The sequence below is a fragment of the Myotis daubentonii genome, chromosome 3 (genome assembly GCF_963259705.1).
Source record: "Myotis daubentonii chromosome 3, mMyoDau2.1, whole genome shotgun sequence".
Classification (NCBI taxonomy): domain Eukaryota; kingdom Metazoa; phylum Chordata; class Mammalia; order Chiroptera; family Vespertilionidae; genus Myotis; species Myotis daubentonii.
This window is the reverse complement of record NC_081842.1, coordinates 196151451-196166330: the sequence shown is the minus strand read 5'-3', so window position 1 is coordinate 196166330 and position 14880 is coordinate 196151451. Positions and strand designations below refer to the sequence as shown.

The 14880-nt window shown below is 50.2% G+C and overlaps 1 protein-coding gene and 1 long non-coding RNA gene across 5 annotated transcripts in view; one reads left to right on the top strand and one right to left on the bottom strand.

Moving 5' to 3' along the window:
• LOC132231309 (uncharacterized) overlaps nucleotides 1-14880 on the top strand; it is a 38693-nt gene that overhangs the window by 1759 nt on the left and 22054 nt on the right. The window contains exons 2-4 of one of the 2 annotated variants that reach the window (XR_009452022.1): nucleotides 3182-3278; nucleotides 5440-5566; nucleotides 5792-5914. This is a non-coding gene — a long non-coding RNA (uncharacterized LOC132231309). Of the gene's footprint in view, nucleotides 1-3181; nucleotides 3279-5439; nucleotides 5567-5758; nucleotides 5915-14880 lie in introns of both variants that reach the window. The other variant, XR_009452021.1, reaches the window with a different exon arrangement.
• STK40 (serine/threonine kinase 40) overlaps nucleotides 1-14880 on the bottom strand; it is a 40078-nt gene that overhangs the window by 23860 nt on the left and 1338 nt on the right. The gene's annotated exons all lie outside the window — the stretch shown is intronic.

The window sequence follows — 14880 nt, the reverse complement described above, 5'->3', positions numbered from 1 at the left end:
CCTGCCTCCTGTAGGCTGCGCTTCTCAACCTGGATAGTGGGAGCTGGGGGGTCGTTTGCTTGGCCCAGCCTAGGGAGCAAATTGTGGGCCTTAGAATAAGGGCCAACTCTGTGACAGCCATCATGGCATGCCCAGAAGAGGGGAGGCCTGCCCTACCCTGTCAATTTGGGGTTAAGGTCATGTCACCCCAAAGCTGCTTGGCCATATGGGCCCAGCTCTCCCAGAAGGCAATGAAGGCCAGGCCACTAGCAACACATAAGGTTCTAAGTCCCATCTAGCTGAGTCCAGGGGTGTAGTGTGACAGGGTACAGCATAGTGGGTGGGGTAGAGCCCGGCAGAACACACTATGGCAGGGCACAGTTCAACATGGTGGACATACCACCAACCCCAAAAGGAGGTGGGCTAAAGAGAGAGACGGTACTAAGGCCTCCCAAGCTCAGTCTTCCTCAGTTCCACCCAACTACAAAGCAGCTGAAGCCTGGCCAAGGCAAGGAGACCCTCACTCACACCAGAAGCACCCCCCAGGCCTTCACACATGTGCAGACGCATGGCCCTAGGCAGGGGACACTCACATGTGCACAGAGCCCGAGCAAACCTCCACTCCCCGCAACATGAAGGGCAGCTGTGGGACCTGCTCCCATGTGCAGAAAGTTCTGCATTCAACCTCATCCTAGGCTTCTTGCTCTGGGTTCCTGGAGACATGTGTGACCTTGCAAACCAAACCGGTAAAGGCAGAGTGCGAGGGCAGTCCCTGTGATCTCGGCCCAGTGCAGCACTTGCTGTGTGTGCATGTGTGACAACAGCAGCTGGAAGCCACAATTTGTCAGCAGCCTCTTTTTGTGCTCCTGCTAGGAGCCAAAGGACTGTGCCTACACTGCAGGATCAGGCTGGGCCGAAGCCATCAATGTTGAAGCCATTCCTGTCAGCAGCCCCTATCCCTACTCCCATGTTTCCTGGGTCAGTCAAAATAAAACCAACAAATCAACAAAAAGCTTCTGAGCTGTACAGGATTCTGTCCTTTGGACTGGACCTGGGGCAGTGCCTGCTGAAGCAGGCTCCACACCTCTATCCAGCCCACCTGGCACCTGGATGCACACAGAACTCCCACCCACCCCTAGCCTCAATCCTTTCTGCCACAGCAGCTCCCAGGAGGAGGCCAGAGTGAGTCTCTGCTCACAGGACACCAGGGCAGCAGAACAAAGTGGTTAGAGCAATGCGTGTTGGTCTTTTACCTGTCAAACAAAGAGAAACTCATATAGCACGTGGGGGTGAAAGGACTGGGGGCTCCAGCTGTCCTGTGGGTGGCCCCATCCTATGCCTCAGGCTGAAGGGATGGGAACTGGATGGGAACCTCTGAGTCAGAGCAAGGGTTGGATGAGCCACACCTGGGTTCAAAGCCTAGCCCCATTACTTAGTAGTGATGAGATCTTGGACAAATGATTTGCTCTGTATCTGCAAAGTGGTGTGCAATATCTACCTTCCAAGGCTGGTCTAAGGATGGAGTGAGATAGTCCACACAACAGGCTCAGCAGAGTACCAACTGGCACATTGTAAGCATGTGATGAATTGTGCTGTTCGTTTAAAACACAGTAGCTTTGAATTTCTCCTGCCCAAAGAGAAGGGGATAGTTAGGTACTGAGTTAGGAAGGTGGGGAGCAGACGGAAGGTAACCAGATTAAAGGCTGAAGAGACCTTAAACCTGCTGTCTGCTGGCCTGAGACTACAGTCCGGGGATCTGATGGCCAGCCTGAGTGACATGCTCAACTCAGTGTGGGGGAAAGGAGAGGCCTGGGCATTAACTGCGCTGCGGAGGAGTAGAGCGCTGTGGGCAGGGCCAGTGCATTCTGTAGCAGAGGGCAGAGTACAGTTGCCTTGTGGGCCAAGGGGAGCGCCTACTCTTTTGGGCAGAGGCACACCTCATCTCATCGTCTTGTTTTGTTCATTGGTCTATGGGGGAAGCAAAAGCTGGAGCACCAGCTGGCAATTATCAACTCGGGCACAGTAAGGGACTGTAGGAGGATGAGGCCATCTCAAATGGGTCCGCCATTATGATCCGGTGATGGAATTAAGACTTAGTGCCACTAGTCCAAGATCTCCTGGAGCAGGACTGGGGGAGTGGGACAGAGCACATATACTGGGCCATAAAACTTATACTATCTAAGGACATAACTTTTGTCACTTTCTGCACTTGTCAAAACGACTGAATGGTACAATTAAAAGATCTGTGAAAGTCACTATGTGTAAATAAATTAATAAAAAAGCAAGCTGCAACCTTAACCAAATGGTCAAAGTTAATACCACCAATAGCAGAACAAACTGGCATCATGTTACTCCTAATATGATGCACTTAGAAAGATACACCACTTATGTTACTTTTTCTTTTTTAACTAAAAATGCATAAACCACATCTGATCATGAGTCACACCCAAACTGAAGGACATTCAACAAAACAGGCCTATATGCTTCAAAAACATCAATGTTGGGTAGGTTTTTAAAAGGCGGAAGAACTATTTGAGATTAAAGGAGACTAAAGACATATGACAAGTAAATACGATGGGTCATCCTGGGGTGGGAGTGGGGGGGGGAGCGGAATTACAAAGAATATGACTCTCGCCCTAACCCGTTTGGCTCAGTGGATAGAGCGTCGGCCTGTGGACTGCAGGGTCCCAGGTTCAATTCCAGTCAAGGGCATGTACTTTGGTTGCGGGCACATCCCCTGTAAGGGGTGTGCAGGAAGCAGCTGATCAATGTTTCTCTCTCATCGATGTTTCTAACTCTCTATCCTTCTCCCTTCCTCTCTGTAAAAAATCAATAAAATATGTTAAAAAAAAAAAAAAAAAAAGAATATGACTCGGAAGCCCAAGGTTGTGGGTTTGATCCCGGGTCAGGACACACATAAAAATCAACCAATGAATGCATAAGTAAGTAGAACAACAAACTGACGTTTCTCTCTCTCTTTCTGATTTTTAAAAAGTTAAAAGAAGAGTATGACTGGGCAACTGGAGAAATTTGAATATGAACTGTGTATTAGATAATAGTATTGTGTCAATGTTAAATTTTCTGAATTTGAAAACTGTATTGTGGAATAGTACAGGACGTAGGAGATTGTCTTTGTTTTTTTAGGCGATAGATGCTAGTGTATGGGGGTGAAGGGTCATGATGTAATTTCCTTTCATTTCAGGTGCCTGGAGACAGAGGAGAAAGTGAACCTGCTGAAAAAGCTCCCCAGACCCTGGAGGAATATGCTGTCCAGATTCACAGGTTCAAAGGGATTTCTGGTGGGTACACAGCCCACAGTGGCAGAACTTGGAATCTCATACTTGTTGGGCAGAGCCAGCCTGGCATGAACAGAAGTTCTGTCTTGACTGTCCCCCTTCCTTCCCCACCCCAAACACTACTAAAGGAATGGGGATGGGGGTGGGGAGATGCCTTTGTGCAATCTCCAGGTCTGCCGCCTGGTGGCGTCTTTCTGCAGCTCATCTTAAAAAGGGTTTCTCTTGGCACCAGGATGGGACACTGCTCCCCAGGATGCTGATCAGGAAGGATGCAGGAATGACTCCACTAGAAGACCCCACCTCAGCTGCCTATGTAATTGGGGCTGGACAAACAGATTCCAGCAGCTGCACTTGATCCCCTGCTTGGGGACCTGGGGCTGTAGTATCTGTCTGTCTCTGCTGTGGGGGGTCTTCCAATACTCCCGTGGTCTTCAGGAAGAAACAAATTCCTCAGTGAGCCCGGCTAGACCCAGGCTACCTCTCCAGTGTCACTGCCCTTTTATGCCTCCTACATCCAGCCACACCAAATGACACAATTCCTTGATTGTGCAATGAACAGGTTTGCCTGCCCTCCCCTTTCTGTCTTTCTGGCTTGTCTTTCTCCCTTAGTCCTCACTTGCCACTTTCTGCACTAAGTCCTCAACTCCAGCTCCCAGGGCACCTGAGCATACCTGTCCCCTCCTGCTGTGCTGTACCACTGGCTTACCTTCCTGAATGCCCCTACCCCAGGTTGTGTGCAACCCTTTGGGAGCAACCCCAATTCATCTCTGCTTCTCTGCACCTCACCCAGTGCCTGGAAAACTGCTGAATGAGAAAACGAAGGGTGCAGAACTGTTTGTTGTACACCCGGAAGGCACTAAAGCCCATATGGGGCGGGGGACAGAGCTTGAGATCACCCAACTAGAAGCCAGGGGTTGGAGTGGGACCCAGAAGTATGGATGGTCTACCAGCTCATGGCAGGAGACAGAATCCAGGATCAGAGAGATGGGGTGTGGGGGATGACATAGTGGTAGGTGACTGGGCTGCAGTGGTGCTGGGAAGAGTCTGTCCAGGAAAAGTCTCGTGTCAGAAATGTCTGGGTGCCTGAGGCATGGCTTTCTAGGCTGGCTGATGGCCAGAGGCTGTGCTTAGACAGTGCTTGCTGCTGGAGAGCAGCCTCCACTGAGGAATGAAGCCCATTCACGGCATGCCTGCAGCTTGGGCCCACCCCTCACAGGCAGGACAGGCCAGGCCCCTTTTTGCTGAATTCAGCTAAAAGATCTGTTTCCCGCAGTAAGACGTGGAGCATGAGTGACAGCATGGCCTGCCCCTCCCACCAGGGACAGTCCTCCTGGCCACTCCAGGTTTGAAGTGTGAAGGTTCTTCTGCTGGTCAGAAAAATTCCTACCACTCTTACTTTCCCCAGAAAAGAGAACTTCGGGCCCAGCTTTGTGTTTAGCTGACTGTATTGCCATGAATGATGAGACTTGAGGTGAGCAGGGTGAAACCTGAATACAAGATCCAACTAAGATGATCTGTGGATCCATGCTTTATAGAGCAGACCCCTCCACACGAGAGGGAAAACAGTTCCCTCGAAAACTTCCTGGGCCCCTTTCTGGATGGTGAATTTTGGGCTCAGGACCTACTGGGAAGCCCACACCTGACATTAACTAACTTTGTACAAGGCTTTATAGCTTACAGTGCACTTTCAGACACACTATTGTAACTAACTGGCCCCGCCCCCAGAATATAGCCTATATAATAAAAGGCTAATATGCAAATCGACCAAACGAAGGAATGACTGGTCGCTATGATGCGCACTGACCACCAGGGGGAAGATGCTCAATACAGGAGCTGCCTCCTAGTGGTCAGTGCGCCAGAAGCTGGACTCATGGCTGGCGAGCGCAGTGGTGGTGGTGGGAGCCTCTCCTGCCTCCGTGGCAGCACTAAGGATGTCCGACTGTGAGAGGGTGCAGGCTGGGCTGAGGGACAACAGCCCCCTCCCCACCCTGCACGAATTTCGTGCACTGGGCCTCTAGTGTTCTAGAAAAAGAAACTGAAGCTCAGAAATACTGAGAGACCTGCTTAGTCTCCTGCCTAGTTGTTGAAAGAGCTCACCTATGTGAACACAGGTTTTCCAACTCTGAATCCCACATATTTCTACTTGACCACACTGCTTCCTTAGCTGCTTTCTCCACCTGATGTCTGCTGTGGTTCTAGCATGCCAACCAGAGAGTCCAGGACCCTCTGGACTTCCTTACAAGCAATCATTCTCCTGGAATTTAGGGAGCTGCCAAGCCAGAAAGCATCAGGTGAGCAGGGAGAGAGGGGTCATGCTTGCCCTGGAGGAGGTGCATTTCAGGGCCCCCCTGGAGAAAAGGGCTGAGTCCAAGGCGGGGTTACTAACACATCCTCCCACCAGACAACAGGGCAGTGTCCTACACCCCTCCCTGACTCACACACTCTGGGAGTCACCCTCACCGCACCTCAATATTCATGCATAGGTGCTTCTACCAGCGCCACCATCTTCCCTACAGGCCTATTCTCCGTCTACAAAGCCAACCCAGGGAACCAAGAGGAATTCACAGAACCAAGTGTTTCAGATGATGGACCAGTCACTCACATGCCAGATGGGAGAGCAAGGTGGATTTGGGGGTCAGGTAGGCCTGGTTTCAAATTTCAGTTTGCCTCATTCACTTGCTTTGTGACCCTGAAATAGTCACCAATCCTCTGTGAGAGTCACCTCCACTCTGTGGGCCTCAGTTTCCTCATCTCTAAAGTGGGATGACTGAAGGATCCGACAGGATGTTGTGGCTGGTGGTCTCGAGGGCTACGTTGGATGAAAGGTGAGCATTCCCTGTTCCATGCTGAGCAACCTTCCTGGTGACAAGTCTCTCCAAGCAAATACCTTTTAAACTATCATTTAATGGGCGTCTATTGCTTGCCAAGAACTGCTCTTAGTGTTCCTGAGATTTTCTTCAATTCTCACAACTTTATGAGGGAAAGATTTCCCCCTTTCACTGCTGACGAGTCAAAGCCCAGGGATCCTGGCCCAGCTCACCTGCCTGGAGGAGGTTGCCTGCGGCCTGTTCTCTACTCCTGCTAGCTTCCTGGAAGGGGGCTCTGTCTGAGGGCTTTTCCTTTGAGTTTGAGTGACAGCCATCTCTGAAGCAGGCATGAACCTTTTCCCAGGCAGCCTGAAGGCCATAAGCAATCTCCCCAGGAAGCCCCTGGAAGCCATTTGCTTCTGCGCTCAGGATGGATGCTGGGGGTGGGGAGGCGGATTAGTAATCCCTAGGCTACAGCCAGGACTCCCTGATGACAAAGATTCATGCCTGTGCTGTCATCTTCACTGTTCCAAAACAGTGTGATGATTTTGTTCCTTTTTAAAATGCAGGATATGTATAGCTCCAATTTGTCAAGAATATATAACATCACATCATTCTTCAATGCAGTGCTTCACTGCCTCGGGGTACAGAGTGCACTGCTGCGTTCAACCAGAGTTCCCTCTTGTTGCTCAGGGTGAACCCCACCCCCTGAAGCCCTGCTCTCGGGCCTGGGGGTGAGTACCTGCAGCAGCCAGAGAGGAAGTGACTCAGCCAGTGGGAAGTGGGAGGGGCAGTCAGAAAGAGGGCTCTGTGCCCAGCTGCTCCCCCTCAGTCCTCGGTCACTGCCTTTCCTCATAGGACTACAGCATGCTGAGTTCAGCAGTCCTGGGGGCTTGCCGGGGCCTGAAGACCCCGCCGCTCACAGGAAGCCCAGTGGCTGCTGCTCACGGTCCAGCTCTAGTCTCCTCCTGGAGGCAAGGTTATACAAACAAGAAGACTCCATCATCAGTGATGTCCGTCTTTACCCCACTGCCCCGAGGAAGTCCTCACTGGGCTCCTCTGTGATTTCCATGAAGGCTGGGGGGACAGACTGGAGGCTAAAGGCCCCTGCCCAGGAGAACGTGTCTCAGAGTGATTCTGGGAGAAAAGGCTCCAGGGCTGTGCACACAGAGGTGGACCCGTAGACCCCTCTGGGGAAAAGATAAACAGCATAAGAAACCAGTTCCTGCAGATGGGTCACAGGACCTCACCAGCAGCCACTCAAAAAGCCACCAGAGCAGAATCCAGGGCAGCATCACCAGCCCTGCCACCAGCTCACCCCGCCCAAGGGCCTCCGGAAGCAGCTGATGTGACAACAAATAATCCGTCACTGTGAGTGGGTGTCAGAGGAGGAAGGAACAGACTTAATAGCTCTTTCTGAGCTGTGCTGCCCTGGTATCTCCCTCCAGCGAAGCAGCCTGGGGAAACGGCGAAGAGCCCTGTCTTGGGAGACCTTCCTGGCGGCCTCTTGGCTCTGCAGGGGAGGGGGACTTCTGCCATGAGCAGTGATGGCAGACTGGGTCACTGAGAGCCCTCCCCAGCATGCCAGCCTCCCTACAACTAGGGGACCCTGGCATGAACAGATGACAGGGAGGTCCCTCAACTCAAACCATCACTTATTACTTTGTGCAGTGACTCAGCCCAGCAAGAAGGCCTGCCACAGGGTCCCATGTGGACTTCAGGTTCTTGCCACTCACAATGGTCCAAATCAGGCAAGAGAATGTAGCAAGCGACTAAAGGAGGGCTGGCTGAGTCTGAGGGCCACCTCTGTGTCCACTGTGTGACCTGGACACGTGTTTCTCTGCTCCTCAGTTTCCCACCTAGTGAGAGAGACAGTGATGCTTCACACAGGTTCCCTGAGGACTGCTGGGAGCCAGAGTGTGGGAGGCACTTGACAAATGCTAAGTTTCCTTCTACCCCAGATTTCCAGAGAGACATACGGGAGAGCCCAGGCCTGGCCTAGGTGCAACGATTCTCTCTCTTTCTACTGTTTTTAATAGCAGAAATCACTACAGTCATCCGGTGAGAAAGGCAATTAGGACTGGGGCCAGCAAACTGCCTTTCCTTAACTGCCTCTATCAAAAATTAAATTCAATTAAACTCCACAATTTTGACAATGAACAACACAGTTCACTTTCTGCAGTTTTACTGAATGCTGCTGGCTGTGGCTGCTTGGAGGGCAAGATTACAGAGGCAGACGGCAGGCCTGGCCATCAGAATGCCCCTCAGTGGGCCGTTCAGAGGGGTGGACCAACACGAGGGCCTCACCTGCTCTGCCTCTGGGAGGCCAGCCATGGCCAATCCCGAGGGCCACAAGCCTCCATGGACAGACACTGGCAAGCAAACGCTCCTTGTATGTCTGCTCGCCTGTGTCTCTCGAGAGGGTGAGCTCCTGGAGGCCGGGCCTGGGGCCTTGTCCTCCTGAGAACCCTGCACAGGCCCAATAGGTGCGCAGAAGACACGCATGAAATAACAGCCAACAAAGTAAAAGAAAATGCACACGCCTGGGGCCCAGCACTGCCAGTTCTAGGGATTTATCCTACAAATATACTCACACCAATTCACAAACATTAATTGCTCCAGGGTCTTCACGTGTAGCAGTAAAAAAAACCACAAAAGACAAAACCACACACACACACATACACCCCTCAGACAGGTCCACCAAGAAGGGACTGGTTCACTACACCATGTTCCCTCCAGACAATGGAATACTACACAGTCTTTAAGACTAAAGCCACACCTGCTGATAAAGATGTCTATGACACACTACATTTTTAAAAAGCAAAACACAGAACAATTTGTATAATACAATCCCATTTGATTAAAAAAAAAAGATTATATACACCTCTGAATATACCTAGGAAATTTCTAGAAGAAACTTAACAATGGATACTTCCATGCAGTGCAACTAGGGGCTTGAGGAGAGGAGGGAGAGTGTTATTTTATATGCTTCCATAACTATTCTACCATAGACTATAATAATAATAATTTTTAAAACTCTAAAAATTTTCTGAATCCATTAAAATTGTTAAGAGCAGTAATGGAATCGGGGGAGGCTGGGCCTCCAAGAAGGCACACAGAGGGAGTATGTATGGTACAAGAACACGAGTGTGAGAGTAAGTGCCCTAAATGTACAGGTCTGTGTGCTGACCCCAGGCTACATCAGGAGAGTGGGGAGTGGGAGGAACAAAATCACCCCTGCTGGTAACACTTAAGCTCTCCCAGGTAACTTGCAAACACAAGGAACTTCCTGCTTGCCACCTGGTACCCAAAAGGGCTGGGCAGGCCACCAAACGGTTTAAACAGGAGACCTGGAAGCTGGCTCATGACACGGCTTTTGGGACAGTTACAGACCTGCCAGCAAAGAGCTCATCTGGGCCTCTCACTAGAGCTAGCTCCTGGGTGCGGACTGCAGGCCAGACACAAGCTGAACCTGCTATAGACAGTAACACTCGTGTCTAATCCTCATTACTACCTTAGCAGCAAGAAGTATTATGTCCATTTTATAGAGGAGGAAACTGGGGCTGGAGATAGAAAGTGACCTGTTCAAGGTCACTCAACTGGCAAGTGGCAGAACTGCTGGTTGACATGGCTGAAAGTCTCCTAACCCACTACTCAAAGGGCTGTGGCAGGGGGTTGGGGGGGGGGGGGGGCAGGTGGAATTGTCTCCAGGCAATGGCAGTTTCCATTTTCTGACAAAGAAGGGATTCCTTCAGCTTTGTCAAGGTCCCTTCCAGCTCCACGGCTCTATGAGTCCAAGGTTCCATGTGGTTGGCTCCCTGGGGCCAGGGTCTGGCTAGGATGGAGGAATGAGATGGCATGAGTTCCAGAGTCACACAAGTGTGGGCTGGCTCTTCCTTGCTGGCTGTGTAACAGTGTACAGGTTATTAAAGCCCTTTGAGCCTGGGGGTTGTCCTCTGAAAGGGAAATAACTCCTTCTTCCTTAAATGTGAGAAGAATTCAGTATGTACTGCAGAGTACTTAGCCAAGGACCTGGAAAATGTGGGGATCCTTCCTTTTTGGCTGTTTTCCTTTGTTCCTCCAGGAGAGACCACCTTGAGAGCGGAGTCAGAACAGAACACACCCTGTGGAACTTGCCCCAAACACAGTAATGCCAGGAGCTCCTTATCAACTGCAAAACGGAGCAGGACTCTTGCCCCCAGAGTTGGCAGATGCCAGCAGTGGGGTTCCAAAAGTCCCACAGAATTTTGGGCTACAGCAGTCCAAAGGTCTCCCAAGGGGATGAACCTGAGCCTCTTCCCAAAGCACCTGCTGTTCCCTGATCACATCTCAAACCAGCTCTGCCCTGAACCCAAAGACAAATGAGGGCACACCAGTCCTGTCCTTGACACTTCCCATGGCAACGTCCAGGCCACTTTCTCTTCCATCTGGTACCTGGGGTCAGGGACTCCCTAAAGGCTAGAGACCCTCTATCTTTTTTGCCAAGAAGACAGCAGTGTATCAGCATATTTAGAGGGGACAGCTTCATTCTGAATGACAAGAGACCTCAGTTTTGCTACCTTTATGCCTTCCGACAATTAGAGTTTCTTTGAATCATCAGGCCTGTATACTGCTATATTAGGGAGCCTAGACTCACACCCAGGACAGACAGCCATTAGCCCAAAGAGAATGACTAGCACTGGGCTGTAGCCCCCTTAGGAAGGAGGACCTCAACCCCAGAAGTTTACTTTTGCTTGCTGGGGGAAAAGCAGGTTGCTTCAGCTTATTAAAAGGGGCCCAGGGAGCATTTTCTCAACCCATTGAGATTTTGCTTCCTGGCAATCATTGTCATTTTGGCTCAAATAAATTCTAAAAATCCTTAAAAAATGGGGTGGGGGGGGGGCTAGAAATTCTATTAATAGTCTCTCTATATATAAAAGCCTAAGCAACCAGCCGACCAGATGACCACCCAGTAGCTATGAAGCACACTGACCACCAGGGGGCAGACGCTCAATGCAGGAGCAGAAACCACAGGCATGGAAACATGGAACAGACTGATGAATCTCAAAGGGAAGGGAGGCATAGGGGAGGGCGGGAAAAGATTAACCAAAGATCTTATATGCATACTAGAGATTCGATGCATGGATTCATGTATCGGTGAGGTCCCTTGGCCTGGCCTGCGGGGATCAGGCCCAAACCGGCTCTTCGACATCCCCCGAGGGAGTCCCAGATTGTAAGACCTCTTTGAAGTAGCAACCCCTCTTCTAGAATTTATTCTGCAGATATCTAAGCTGGGCAAGATCACATGTATACAGTCACTTCAGCTTTGTTTGGAGAGCAAAAGACAGAAAATAACCTAAGTACATCAGTAGAGAGCCTGATGAATAAATGATACACAGATGAAGACACAATGTAGCCTCAAATGATCCAGACGTGCATGTACCAAAGTGGCACCATCTCTAACATAGTAAGCAAATCAAAGCAAGCAATAGCATCCTTTCTCCTTTGGGGGATATTGATTACAAATCCCAGAGGATATGCGGTGCTGCTGTGGCCCGGGTGACCTTCAAAGCCACAGTTTCACCTGGGCAGGTGGAGGAGAAAGATGTGCTCCTATTCAGGCCACTTTCTTTTCCATGCCACAAGTGCAAGGAGAAATTCTGTGGAGAGCTCCGCAATTCCAAAGGGCCTGTTTGAAGCCTTGCAGACCAGCACATCCTTCTCCAGAGCCCAATCCCATTCAGGTCTAGCTCTACACTCCCCTTGAGCTCAGGGAGATAAGGGCACTTCCCTTCTGGTTGAGTGAGTCCCAGGGAGCCTCTGGCTGACACCTCTCCTTCCTGAGAAGAGGGACTGAGTCTGCTGACCCAGCCTCTGGAGTAAATGCAATCTCAGGGTCTCTTTCTGGATCAGATCTCCAGAGCTGGGAAAGCCATCCTTCCCTGGGGGTAGCTGCTGTGCAAGACCTCATCAGTCGGTCCTTTGCTGAATTGTGTGGATGGCGTCAGACTGAAGGGCCATTTGAAGGCAGAAGAAATTATGGGAGCTTTTTAGACTCAGCCACTTGAGTTTCTGAAACATTGAAGAGTTAACCTCCCCAGGCAAATCGGCATGGAGGGAAGGGGAAAGAAGGGAAGCTGCCCTTCTCTCAGGCACTGACTCAGGCCAAACCAGAGGGAAGCCTGGCCCAAAGCCAGACAGGGTGCCACAGGCTTCACAACTGATCCTGTCCCGTGAGAGTGTGCGCAGGGCTTACTGAATAGAGCTGGCGGGTTTCACTGGTCATTGTCTTCTCCTAGCCATCCTATCTCTACAGTATTATTCACTCTGTCACCCAAGCCAGGAACCTCTGAGTCACCTGCCACCATTGCTCCTCCCTTAATCATCACTTCCAAATACTCCCAGAGTCTAGCTGATTTCCCCCCAAACAGCCCTGTTCTCTGTCCTTCCTCTCCATCCCAACTGCCTCTGCCCTGATCCAGCCCCCCACTAATCCTTGCTTTGAATATTGCAACAGCCTCTTACGGGGACTCCAGACTTGCTTTCTCCCCAATCCATTCTCTACCCACAGCCAGAAGGCTCTTGGGAAGATGCAAGTCTAATGTTTCCTCCACTTAAAGCATCCCATCACCAAAAGAATACTTAGTTCAAGCAGTTTAGCCCTGGTGCCTACTCCACCAGCATGTCCTACAGCCAGGTGCCTTCACACCCTGTGCTTGAACCTCTGTGGTTCCTAAAGTGCACACACACCAGCACACAGCCAGGCCTGTGCCCTGCTGCTCTCCTGCTTGGAGTGCTTCATGCGCCCTCAGAAAACTCAGCTCACCCTTCAAGATCCAGTTTAAGCTCTAAGGACTCTCCAAAGTTCTCCCCAATCTCCTCATCTTCCCGGGGAATCGGTCTTTCCTCTGGGTTCCCACTATATGCTGCACAGACTTCTGTGAGAGACTTGCCAAGCTCTATGCAAGTGTTAGTTGGTTAGGAGCTTGCCCTGTCCCTGCTGCTACCACTCTGCTCTCCTTCTGCCCCCATCACCCCTCCACCCTATACCTATCACATCCTCAGCAACACATGGGAGCTTGTGTGTGTGGAACCCGAGAGCTGGATTTGGAGCCATCACACACAGCAATATGTTTCCTGCTGACACTAATTCAGACACCAGACTAGGTCACTAATAGGGACACACATGGAAGAAATTCTAATACTTTCTCTCAGCATTCCTATTTCTATTTTAAAAAATGGTTCTTTTAAAGAGCCAAGCTGAATCATTCGAATGGCTCTTATACGGACTGGGTAACCCCCCCCCCCCCCAGATTTTCTGTTCAGAAAGAATACAATAAAACTGTGATTTTGTGATGCCTTAGGACACTTCTGCCAGCTCATTGAGACACAGTACTAGTTGCCACTAATTGCATTGACTAGTTCGTGGAAGTTCTTTTCTGCAGCCGTAACAACAGCTAATACTTGGTGTGTGTTAAACGCTCAACCTGCCACATCTTACTAACCCTCACCACTGCCCTGCTAGGGAGGGGTTCCGACTGTCCCTATTTCACAGATGAGAAAGCCAGGCATGGAGAGAATAAGTAACCCTCTAGTGACTGGCAGGGCTGGAATTAGAACCCAGAATGACTGCAGAGCCAAGTAGGCTCTTCACCACTACAAACAGCTGCCTTCCCAAAACGTCAAATTCAAGGCACAAAGGAGCAAATGCAGGACCCCCTACAACTGGCCTTCTGAGAGGGCAGCTCGCCTCTCCAGCTGCTAAGCAATCTGCAATCCCAGGAAGAAGGGGCACATGTACCAGGCCCTTCTGTAAAGCAGAGCAGTCCAGGGCAATGGAGGGAGCTTGTCACCTGCCACTGGTAGCACAGAGTGCTTTCTCAGCAAAGACCTACCACCCCAGCACCACGTCTCCACTCTGAGGCCTGCAATGGCCTCTGAAGAGGTCTCCAGTCCTTTAGTCTCTCCTCTTCCTCTTCTGTTGGGACTCAAAGGAGACAGTTCTAAAACTAGATCCAATTATGACACTCCTTTGCTTAAAACCTTCTCACAGGCTCCCCATGGCCCTTGGCACAAAGTCCCAAATTGTTAATGTGGTGTTCTCTTGTCAACCTATACTGCTTTACCTTGCACCATGTTGACTTTCATGCCACCATATGGAACAGTCTGAGGTTTCTGGAATAAACTATGAGTGTACTTGTCTCTCTCTAAGTAGAACACCTTGCTTCTTCACTCTCACCTGGCTAGGACATCCCATCCGTAAGCTCCCACGTAGTCACTTTGGCCAAACCTTCCCAAGACCCTCCCCCTACCCAGGCTGAGCTAGCAGGTTCCTCTGCTGGGTTCCCACAAGCCTCTTGCTCCTGCTGCTACTAGCTTTTTCATACCACACTTCAACTACCTGTCTATAGGGCAGTCCCCTTTACCAGATCATAGGCTTCTTCAAATAAGGATAATAGCTAACATTTACTGAACTCTTATTATGTGGTCGACGGTGGTTCTATGTGTTTTACATGTGTTAACTTTTTAAATCTTCCTAACAACTCTATGTTATCACCTGTTTTAGAGATGAGAACAACCGAGGCACAGAGAGGTTAAACAAACATGCCCAAGGTCGCACAGCTAGAAAGCTGCGGAGCCAGAATTTGAATTCAGGAAATCTGACTCCAAAGCAATCTCTTAAAAAATAATAAATTATTTATTGATTTTTTGAGAGAGAGAGAGAGAGAGAGAGAGAGAGAGGAAAAAAGAGAGAGAGGGAGAGATTTGTTGTCCTACTTATTTATTCAATCCTTGGTTGCTCCTTATATGTACCTGAC